This window comes from Cibotium barometz, chromosome 54 (genome assembly GCF_041138505.1).
Source record: "Cibotium barometz isolate CiBa-2024 chromosome 54, ASM4113850v1, whole genome shotgun sequence".
Classification (NCBI taxonomy): Eukaryota; Viridiplantae; Streptophyta; class Polypodiopsida; order Cyatheales; family Cibotiaceae; genus Cibotium; species Cibotium barometz.
The window spans coordinates 19543410-19555318 of NC_141099.1; positions in this window are offsets into that span (position 1 = coordinate 19543410).

The following is an 11909-nucleotide window of genomic DNA, read 5'->3' on the forward strand; positions in this document are numbered from 1 at the left end:
CCACATGGCCTACATCATCGATGGCTCAAAGGTGGTTTTACTCTCATTGGGGTAGGTTACATTGGGTTGTGGGGTTTCTATCTCTCTCTCTCTCTCAAAAAAGATGATCTGACTCCACTTCCTTTAGGAGCCTCCATGAAATTTGCCGATGTCGTTCCTTCTCCACTTGGTTTACTGTAGCAGTCTCTTGCCATGCGTCCTGGCTTTCCACAGTTATGGCAAGTGAAGGTCCTTCCTTCTACTCTGCCTCTTCCTCGTCCTCATGCTCGAGAGAATCCTCCTTGGGTGAAGAATGCTTTTTCTTCTCCAGCTGTTGAGTCCAGCCATTTCTTCTCTTTGACCCTGGTCTCTTGCTCTAGTAGAGCTCCTTCTATCTCATGCAGCTTCAATTCAGGTACATTCTTTAATGTTGCTACAATGTTTTCATATTCACCTTTGTCCACACTCTTCAGAGAAGCACTGCTAGTGCCTCATTTCCAATGGTGGCTGCAATTGTTGCTTAATGCTTTTATATTTGTTCAAGTGTGTGATTAAAGGTTCACTTTCCTTCATATCCAATTTGTAAAATTGCATTAATAGATTTATCTTTGAATTTTTTGCTTGAGTGCCAAATAATTTATTGAGTTCATCCCATGCATCTTTTGCCCATTGTATCCCTGTGATGTGATGAATGATTTCATCATTTAAACTGAGTGCGATTAGTCCTAATGCTTTCTCATTCCTGCTCTTCCACTCATTTTCCCCACTTGCCTCTGGGCATTCATCTCTTCCCTCGACTAGCCCCCACAGATTTTTCCTCATGAGCAAATACATGGTTTTTGTTTGCCATGTATAAAACTGCTCCCCATTAAATTTGGCTATCTCTTGTGCCATGCTCATGAGATGATGTGAAGAGGGTCTTACCTCTTGATCCAATTTCAAGATTCAAGGGTAGTGTGTCTACCCTTTTACAACTCAATCTAGTGTTTAGGTGATGATTACAATAGATTTATCAACATAAATTCACCAGAAATTACATTAAACCAAGGGTAACAAATCTGTACTGAATGGTTGGAGTATCAAACCATCTCCGAATTGCAATATGAAGTTATAGAGATCTCTATCAGATACCCAATGGTTAATTTGAACTCTTAACTACACCAAAATATAGTGATTAGTATTGATTAATCACTGATTAGCAAAATAATCTTTTATTTTGTGTGCAAAAAACAGAGTATGCAGGGAGTCCAGATCTGGGGTCTTAGAGTTCAAATTAGCTCAACCCCTTTCAAGGCCATCAATATCAATTAGTCTAGTAGAGGATTAAGCCAAGAAACATAAGATTTGACCAAACATTGAATGCTTCATCTCTTAGACTATTTTACCAAAGTCACCTGCTCTGCAGATTTGATGGAGAGCTTGGATATCATTGTAGACTTGATGAAATCAAAAATTGTCTTCACTAGCTTGTAGAGCACCCTTGAATACCCATGGGGCCAAGAGGAATTAGACCCATTGTATCTGGTGCAGAGACAAGATCTCCATTTTCCTTCAGAAAAAAGGCACCTGAAAAAACGCAAAAATCTAGAGCTCTACACGGCGGTTTGATTATTTGTCTTGATGGGCTGAAGCTTGGGGCTTTGTGGCTATGTGTGGCTAAAGGCTTGAAGCCTATTGTTAAGCTTGGAGGGAGATCAAGCCCCTCCACCAGCTGGGGGGACAGAAGCTCTTGAAAAAAAGAGGTAAAAACTTGATTATCTACTAATCTTGATTAACTAGGTGATTAGCAAGATAATGGGCTCATAAATTTGATGGATTCTAAGCTAGGCTCTGATGCCATGTTAAATTTACAGCAATGTGATGAGCTATGGTGGATCAAATGCTAGAATCAACATCATTAGAAAAGAGATTAGATGATAATTAAGATGTGATTGATAGCAATTAGTGAGCAATTAAGATGTGATTAGTGAGCAATTAAGATGTGATTAGTGAGAAATTAATTGATAGCTTAATGTAGGCATGGATAATAAAAAACTAGCAAATTCTCATTCGGCCAATGCCTCAATTTATAGATTTTACATCCAAGCATCTAATCCCACTGATCTCTCCTTGATTCACTCCACCTCTTTTGCTTGATTCTCTCCACCTCTTCCCAGAATATCTCCACACCTCCTAAAATCTTCTCATGCTATCCTTTATTCTCTCCCAGTAGATACTTCTCACCTTTTCATAGCTTCTCACTCATTTACAGATTCTCTTTTACAGCCTCTTGCTAAGGGCTTGTTCCCGCACACACCCTCTTCACTTGTATATTTCAACATGAGCTTGTAATCTCTCTCCAATTCTCTTATGTGTCTTTAATCTCTCCTTAATCTTGCAGCAAGTTTCTAACCCTCTTTGCAAGCTTCCATATTTTTACTAATATTTCTATAACCTCTTTAATCCCTCTGTAACCACTTGTAAATCTTGTTGCAAGGTTTAATGGCTCTTTTCTAATCCTCTAGTAAACTTCTAACCTCCCTATTCCTCCTCTAATCACACTTAAGTCACGTTATCCTCTTTAATCCCTCTCTAACCACTTGTAAATCTTGTTGCAAGGTTTAATGGCTCTCTAAGCTCTTTTCTAATCCTCTAGTAACCTTCTAACCTCCCTATTCATCCCCTAACACTTAAGTCACTTTATCCTCTTGTAAGCAAGTTCTTAGCCAGGGAAACATCGATTAGGAGACCTAGTGATTCCATCTCTGAGTATGTTCTTAACAACTCTAGAAATGAGCAAGGTATGTGGGTTGCAGTGAGATTTAGGGTTGATGATTGGGTTTACTTGTTGCAGCCATTATCTTTCAATAAAACTCAAAATGAAGGCATGGTGGCAATGGTTCAACATGTCTACATGGCTTCAGACATTCATCTTCCTCCTCAAATGGAAAAAACCAAGTTTCCTTGTAATTATAAGTATTTTGTTACTAATGTGGTTCTATTCAAATCATTTTGTTATACCCTTTTTGTTCACTTCTTTTTTTTGGTGGTTTTGTGTATGCAGACATATTCCCATCAAGTTATATAGAGGAACAACCATTGAAGATCATAAGGGGGACCTTCAGTGCTTTCCATTCTACCATAGGTGAGGTTTTATTTCCCAACAAGAACCCTAGGACACTTCTTGGCAAGCAGTAGAATATTCTTTTTCACACACTCTTACATAGTTCCCTCTAGGCCTAAAGACTATGGAAGACTTGAATAGATTCCATTTCTCTCATCATCAGGAAGTATGGAGTGGCCAATCCCATATAAATGGATTGTAGATTCCTTTAAACAAAAGATGATTAGTGATATCCAATCCTCTTTAAATTAGTGATGATTAGTGATATCCAATCCTCTTTAAACAAAAGATGATTAGTGATATCCAATCCTCTTTAAATTACAAATCCCCCTCGATCAATAGGTCGATCCCATTCATCTTTTTCTGCACGTGATTTGTAAGCTCTTGCCACCACGTCAAGCCAATTCAACAATGTTTATTTGCAAGAAATTCCAATCTGAGTAGATGAATGGTTTATTTGGAAATGCATGGGATATAGTGGAAGGGGTTCATAAGGGAGATGTATATTCTTGTAAAGTTGTGATTCAAGTATCACACTTTGGTACTTGAAAGCACTCTCAAATTTATAAATCCGATTCCACTACGAGCGATGAATGAAGATAAAAGGGGGAGTGGATACCATTGCAGGCATGTGAGGGCATTGATTGACCCATAGAACTACCAGTCAAACTACCTAATGGCACCATTGACCTTATCAACACTAGCAAAGAATGGAGCTTAGCATATGTTTAAGAAAACCTACTAATAAGGGATTTGAGGAAGTACAAGATGCAAGCTTCAAGATAAAATGTAGAAAGGTATTAGCTTTTTCCTCATTGATTTTTGAGTTGATTTTTCTTAACCATCCATGCTCTGATGATATTTGTTCATTTGTATTTGTGTAGATTGGGAGACGTATAGAGAAGTCTTTCATGGTTCGTTATTCTTGGAGGGACGGAGGTGTGGAATTGCAATTAGGAGTGCGGAAGGGTCATCAGCAATGGTGTGGATGCACCCACGGATGAGGCTGATGAGACAGGGGCAGCAGCACTAAGTACACTTAGCTCCATAGTCGTAGATGGAGAGGAGTTTCTCTTCTTGTAGGACAGTAGAAAAAATGTTTGAAGTAAAGCAAAATGAGTGATTGTCTCTCCTTGCCATTGGGCTAGATTGTCCACTTGACAACAGATCCTCTCAATACATGACGGAGAAACTTTTACCAGTTTGATGGTATGGTATTAGAGAGTGTCCAATAGGACATCTTTGAAGAATCCAATCTAGCATTTCATGGTTCTCCTTTGGGACCTTAAAAGCTCCCAACCTCCAATTGTCTTTTTCAGATTGAACATTGAAAGAAGGCACTTTGTCCTTGTCCTTTTTGCATGTGCCATTGCCTCATTCATGAGTGTAAGTCCCATTCTTTCCAATCTGCGTCCTTTGGCAAATTGACACTCATCTAGCTTCAATACAAAGGAGACCACTCCCATAGACTCTACAATCATAAAGAAACACATGATAAGATATACGTGCTATTTGATTTTTCACCATCTAGAACAAAGTTTAATTCATACTAACCTTCATGAGAGACTTTATTAAATTTGATCATTGCTTATTGAAGTCTCTTTAAATCCACAAAAATGTTGTTGAAGGCATCGTAATCTACTTTGATATCACCCTTTGATTTGTCCTTCAATATTTTTGTTCCCTCCACATGGAAATACTCATTGACAAGTGATCTTACATGTGCATTGTTTGTCTTCTTTTCCAAAATGCAACTTTGTATGGAGGTGGAAGTAAGTGGCTTTTGATCCCTTAGTTGTGAAGAGCCTCCTTTCTGATGGCATGGATGGACTCATAGCCTTTGCAACTTATACCTGCTTCATTCACAAGAACTTTGAATATTATTTGCATGCAAAATCCCCTCAATGTCCATGATATCTTTTGTCAAAACATCTTGAAATCCCTTGTAATTGGAGTCACGAACAATAGCCAACATGTCCTGCTTCCTAATGCAAGATTTCAAAAGACTCCAGGTATGTGTGTGAATTCACCGATGCATCAATCAAAAAGTTCCAACATTGTTGCGGACAAAATAGGTAATATTTCCTGAAAACGAGAAACATTTAGCATCTTTCAAAGATTCCATAAAAAAGTTTAGTTTTTTTACCTCTTTTTAAAAATTAGTCTACGCATGCATACAACACTGCCAAAAAACGATAATATTTTAGGCACTTTACATGTTTCCTACAAAAATTGACATGAAAAAAAAGACTTCGTTTTGCTTACTTTTTGAGATTATAATTAAAAATCTAACAATAAGTTTTCAAAAAACATGCCAAAATAGAGACAATGTTTATTATTTCCATCTTCAATCCATTAAAAAAATGATACAACTGTAAAAGAAGCCATTTTCTAAATATATAGCTTATGGCATAGGTATGGTTCCTCATAATCATTGTTGCACCATCACTAGTCAATGTGCCTTTCCCTGAGAAGGTAGACGAGGCATCCTCTTCTTCACTATCCACAAATATAATTTTTTTCTTCTATGTGTACACTTGAAGCTTAGACTCCTTGGGTCATCTGCCATGTTAGCATGATTGAGAATGTGCTACAGAGTGAAACTATAAAAAACTATTTGTATAATTATATTATAAAAGCGTTATCTTGATACAATTATCTTAATTGTAAAACCCTATTTTGACTCTCGATGAGAGTAGTATTAAAATCCATTTTGAAGCTCTTGAGTATACAATTTCTTAATTGATAATATATACTTTTTTAAAAAGAGTTCGTTACGTACATATGAATTTTAAAATATCATGAATAAGCTATTTAAAAGTTGTCTAATTTTGAAAAATAATTTCACTCATTTTTAAAGAAGATGTGTCCTTGATGTGACAAAAAAGGGTTAAATGGTAATTTTAGTTACTAAATGAGTTTAGAAAGTATGAAAAATATCTCTTTAAGAAACAAAAGTTTATACTTTCTAAAATACTTTTTTGTAAAATATCAGGCAGGGACTTAGGTTCGAATCCTACTGGTTACTACACATAGTAAGGATGTTTTAGCTATAACATTTGCGGCCAACTTAATGCTGAGTAAGAACTTCTCAACTAAGAGTTGATGTTTTCCATCAACTTGATACAAAACATCACCTTTTACGAAAATTTGATATTTTGCATCAAGTTGATGTAAAACATTAAATTTATATTCAAAACATTAACTTTCTATGCAAAAGATCAACTTTTTTACAATACTTGATGTTTTGTATCAACATTATACAAAACATCAACTTCCCACAAAACTTGATGTTTTACATCAACTTTGATGCAAAACATCAAGTTTTATGGAAAAGTTGATGTTTTGCATAAAATCGATGTAAAACATCAACTTTTTCATAAAACTCAATATTTTGCATCAACTCCATGCAAAACATCTAGTTGTGTGGAAAAGTTGATGTTTTGCATCGAGTTGATGCAAAACAACAACTTTTTCACACAACTCGATGTTCTGCATCAAAGTTGATGCAAAACATCAACTCTACCACACAAAACTTGATTTCAGATGCTCCAGAGAAGAAAGTTGGAGGATCGGAGATCGATTTTCACAAACGGCCTGTTTTAGCAATTCCATTTGCGTTGGCATGCTCAGACAACCTATTCCACAAATTTTGAGTACCAACACAACTATGTTTCGATGCGATTTGCAGATATCACAAAGCGACTTGCTGCATCACAAAGCGACTTACTGATGCAGCAAGTTGCTTTGTGACGTCTGCAAATCTCATCGAAACATAGTCGTACTCATACTCAAAATTTATGGAATAGGTCATATGAGCATATCTTCGCGAACGTAATTGCTAAAAAATTCCGTTTGTGAAAATCAACCTCCGATCCTCCAATGTTTTTCTCCGGAGCATCTTAAACTTGATGCAAAACATCGAGTTTTGTGGTAGAGTTGATGTTTTGCATCAACTTTGATGCAAAACATCGAATTATTTGGAAAATTTGATGTTTTGCATCAACTTTGATGCAAAACATCGAGTTGCAGAAAAGTTGATGTTTTGCATCAACTCGATGCACAACATCGAGTTGTGTTGAAAAATTGATGTTTTGCATCAACTCGATGTGCAAAATATCAACTTTTAGCCTAAAAGTTGATGTTTTGCATCAAGTTGATGCAAAACATCAACTTTTTCACACAACTTGATGTTTTGCATCGAGTTGATGCAAACATTAAGTTTTATGAAAAAGTTGATATTTTACATCGATTTTATGCAAAACATCAACTTTCCATAAAACTTGATGTTTTGCATAGAATTAAATAATATACCTAGGATAAGGTGATATAGGTAGAACATAGGTTTATGGCTAAGGACGTGAAAAACACATATGGTCGCAACCTTTGACTCCAAATTTGAGAGGAGGTCATTAAAAAATTGCTTGTCTATGTAACCATGTAACCTTTGTATCATAAATAATTTTGCTACATAGTAGATGCCAAAAAATCATAATAATAGAAGAGCTAGATGAGATAATCCATGATGACCTATAATCCATTGGTTTTAATCCAAATGTGCAAGGCTCCATTGATTTGGAATACCACAAGTCGATTGATTCGCCAATCTTGATTTTTGTTCTACAATTCAATTTTAAAGCTGAAGAACTATAAGCAAATACACGTGGTGCAACCATCTATGTCGAGGAGGGGGCGCATGTGAGCCTGGACTCTACCATGCCTATGTGCAGTAGTATGCTCTCTAGCATAGGGGACCTTGAATCTACCGTCATCTCGTGAAAGCTCTAAGCTCTTCTCTACCACCATTCTAGAAGCCCTAAGCTCCTCTCTTTTCTCTTTGTATACAAAGACAATGTCGTCACACAAGCGAAGATTGCATCTCTCAGCATCCTTTGCATGTTCTCTAAATAATTATAACCAGAGTTCATTCTACACTACCCTTAGACATACCATCTTTCAACATCCTTCACATGCACTATAAATAATTATAACTAGAGCTCATTCCTATACTACTCTTAGATATACCATCACCTATGTTCATGATAATGGCTATCTGGATCAAACATCAATATATGCATACTATGAATTTTGTCCACCACCATATATGTACATGATATAGGCTACAATTTCTTCCCGCCACCCTTATCCATATTGCATAACAAAAATTCCCTTCATGAAAAAAAATGCCTATGTGGGTCAAAATTTACACCTATATGCTATATGATGTCTACCTCTAAGATTGACTTGCTGAAAAAATATCTCTTTTAAAATGCTTAGGTTTACTCAGAGTCTACATAGTTACCATCTTCTACATATATATATGAATACAAGTCTACCTTTGCACACCTATAAGTTGACCTCTTTCAACTCTTAGCATTGGTTGTATAACATGCGCACTATCTGCTTATAAATAATAGAGAAAATAATTATATCATGCAAACTATCAAGGTAAGTATATACTAAAGGCTTTACTAGTTGGGTCTAGAAATAGACTCAAGGATGTTTGTAGATTTTTTTCATAAATTATGGAGCTTATATTGTTATGTATTCTAATATTTTTTGAGTGCTTATCAAATAATGTGCATATTTATGCATAGTGGTAGAATTTGTCCCAAAAAGTCTATTAAAAAAAGTTTCTTATATTCATGAAATTTATAAAATATTTTTTTATTTGAAAAAGATTGATATTTCTTTAAGTTATGTAGACTCCTATGTAATTTTGTAAGTCAAGTTTATTTTTATGTCACAAACAACAGTAGTTTATAAATCTACGAAGGTCACACGTGTTTTCAATCTTGAAAAAAATAGCAAAATTCATGTATTTTTTAAATTTATACATGGAATTCTAGATGTGTTTTCAAAAAACTATGTTTTTAAGCCATTTTTGAGATTTCACACATTTTGGGAGGGAATCGTTTTAGGTAACCCTCGTCCAGTTACCTATTTTGCTCGAAATGTGTTTTCCTGAAATATAAACATTGAGGAAAAGTGTTAGTTGTAGAACTCTTATTACAATTATTCAACACTCAATTATTTTTTTAATCACGTTGTTGGCATGATTCGCCTTTTCCTAGCACCACTGTCTATTGTAAGCCTATCAATTTTTGATAACTCTCTTTCGCATTCCCTTGCACCAACTAGGGAATTCTACAAATGATCTAATTTGAGTCTAAGCGTATTTAATTCTTTCTCTTGTTCCTTGATTTGTATCTCCTAGTATTTATTCTTATTCTCTAAATTTTACACTTGTTTTGTTAAATCTTTAATATTTGATTGAAGATTCAAATTTGATGTGTATATATTTTGCATGAAAACCTCGCCACAGACCATTAGACATTTACAATATCCAAGAAGCTTATTTTCCCCATCACCAATGTGCCGTACTAAACTAGTCATATCAGTGAATGGTGGGTTATCTAAGGTTAATGGGTCAAATGGATAGAGCACACCATTAACCCATAATTCTACATGTTTTTCAAAGAAGTGGATGCATTATCCAATGGTTGTCTTACATAAGGACATTTCATTGATGCATATTCCTCTTCTACATGAATATGAGGATCTATCTTACATTTTCTTGTGTTAGTAATATCTTCTAAAGGAGGCATGATTTAGACTAAGGTCAGCAATGAAAGAAGGATTAGAGTAAGATGAAAGGATGATTAAAGAAAAATGAGATAGTTATTATTGAAAGTGACCTTCAAAAGGTACTTCTAAGGGTAACATATGATTGAGGGAACATTTTTGGATTAAAAACTATAAAAATTTCAAAAAAAACCCTAATTTTAGGGTCTCTTATACCCGCATTTTTCATATTTGGGGAAGAGAGAGGTGTGCGACCACATATAAATGCATGAGATATGATGGAAAGGTATGGGGCTTGAAGAGGTAGTTATTAAAGTGACCTTGAAAAGGTACTTTTGGAGGTTACAAATGATTGAGGGACCCTTTTTTTGTTAAAAAATGTTAAAATTTGAAAATCTAAAAAAACAATAATTTTAAAGTCCCTTTTATCCGCGTTTTTCAAATTTGGGAAAGAGAGAATTGTGGGACCATATAAAAAAGGCAAGTGGTCCAAGGAATCTCACACATAAAAAATTCAAAAATGAGAATGGACTCTAGAAATAGTGGTAACTTTTTTTAAAAAGTGAGTGGACCCTAGAGTAACAATAGAAGAGGATCTAGGAGTTACTAGTCTAAAAAGGGACCCAAAAGTAGGGTATTATTTAGCTTGTTCCCTACTATGGAGCCACGTTTAGCATTGTAAACCCAAAAAATTAGCAACTTAAGCTAACCCTTATAAGGCTCTTTTTGTAGTCCATATTTTCCCTAATGATTTGAACAAATCCATCGATTGTGTGGTTGAGAGGTGGCTAATCCATGGGGGATATATGGGGGTAGGCATAGTCAATGGGGTTGGGCATGAGTGATGTGAGGAGAATTGGGTAAAGGGAATAAAGAAAAGAAGTTTAGAGATTAAAGCCAGTGATATCATCATCTATAGTTTTCAAGTTGAGAGATTTCCTAGTTAAGCCCCCTGGGGAGACTCCTAGAAAAGTAGAACTACATGGAGGAATCACCTACATTTCTCGATAAGGGATTTGTTTTAGTTCAGACTCAAGGAGCCATGAAGATAACCTCTTGTTAGAGACAGTGTACGAATGAGTCTCTCTACCCTCTATGTTAGTTTTCATTGCTCATGTACTCTAGAATTAGGAGGTAGGGATCTCACATTTACAATTTAATTCTCTTATATAGTAGTTTATCTAATTTATCATAGGCTTTTATGTTTTCTTTTAAAGTTTTATTTCTATTTGACTAGGTTATTTGAGGCGACTATAGGATTTTATGTCTTCTTTTAAAGTTATACTTTTATTTGACTAGGTTAGTTGAGGCTACTCTAGGCTAACTTATTCTATCAATTTAAGTTATTTTACCTAGATTAATTATTCTAGTTTTTTAAAATTATTACTAATATACTATAGTTTCTTATTCCTACTTCACCTCAATGCTATGGGTCTAACCTTGCCTAGGGTTATTAGCCTATCTAGGTTAATTTGACTGTATCCCTCATGCTTGGAAGGGTGTAGTCAACTCTATGTTTCAACCTCAATTAAGTTTGGGGTTTGGGCTAAAGATTGTTCTTGGCTTCGCTCTACTCCTCTTTTCAGACTTATATGGTAGGAGGTAGTCAAGACATAACTTTGGGGTTCTGGCTAAAGATTGGTCATGGCTTTGTTGGGATTTCAGAGCAACGTCACCTACTAGGAGTATCCGCACGGAAACACCTCCTATATGTTTGTGTGTGCTTAGTTTTGTCAAGAGAACGACCCCTTTGCCATTTTATGTCTTGTAATCTCATTTGTGTGTGAACCACCTCCTATGGGTGGATTGGATAAGCTTGTGTATGGTGACCATGACCTTGCCATGTCATCACAATGTGTGGTTTGGTTATGTTTAAAAGATAAGGTCACGAGCCTACAAAAAGCACTGTACTTTTGAGTTTCAAGATAAACATAATCATTATCTTGTACATGAAAATTATATCTCTATAGTACTGCACTCTCTCTCTCTCTCTCTCTCTCTCTCTCTCTCTCTCTCTCTCTCTCTCTCTCTCTCTCTACACCCACGATGGACACCTTCCATTCACCTTAGCTCTACTGTGTCAATCACTAGCTCTAGCTTAGGTCTATAATTGGTATCAATGCCTTTAAGCCTTGCCTGTGACTCCATCATCGAGCGTTGTCCTTGGTTCAATTGAGCACCATAGCAACCACCAACACTCTGCCTGGACCACTACGCACGACCCGCCCATGTAAGTGTATTA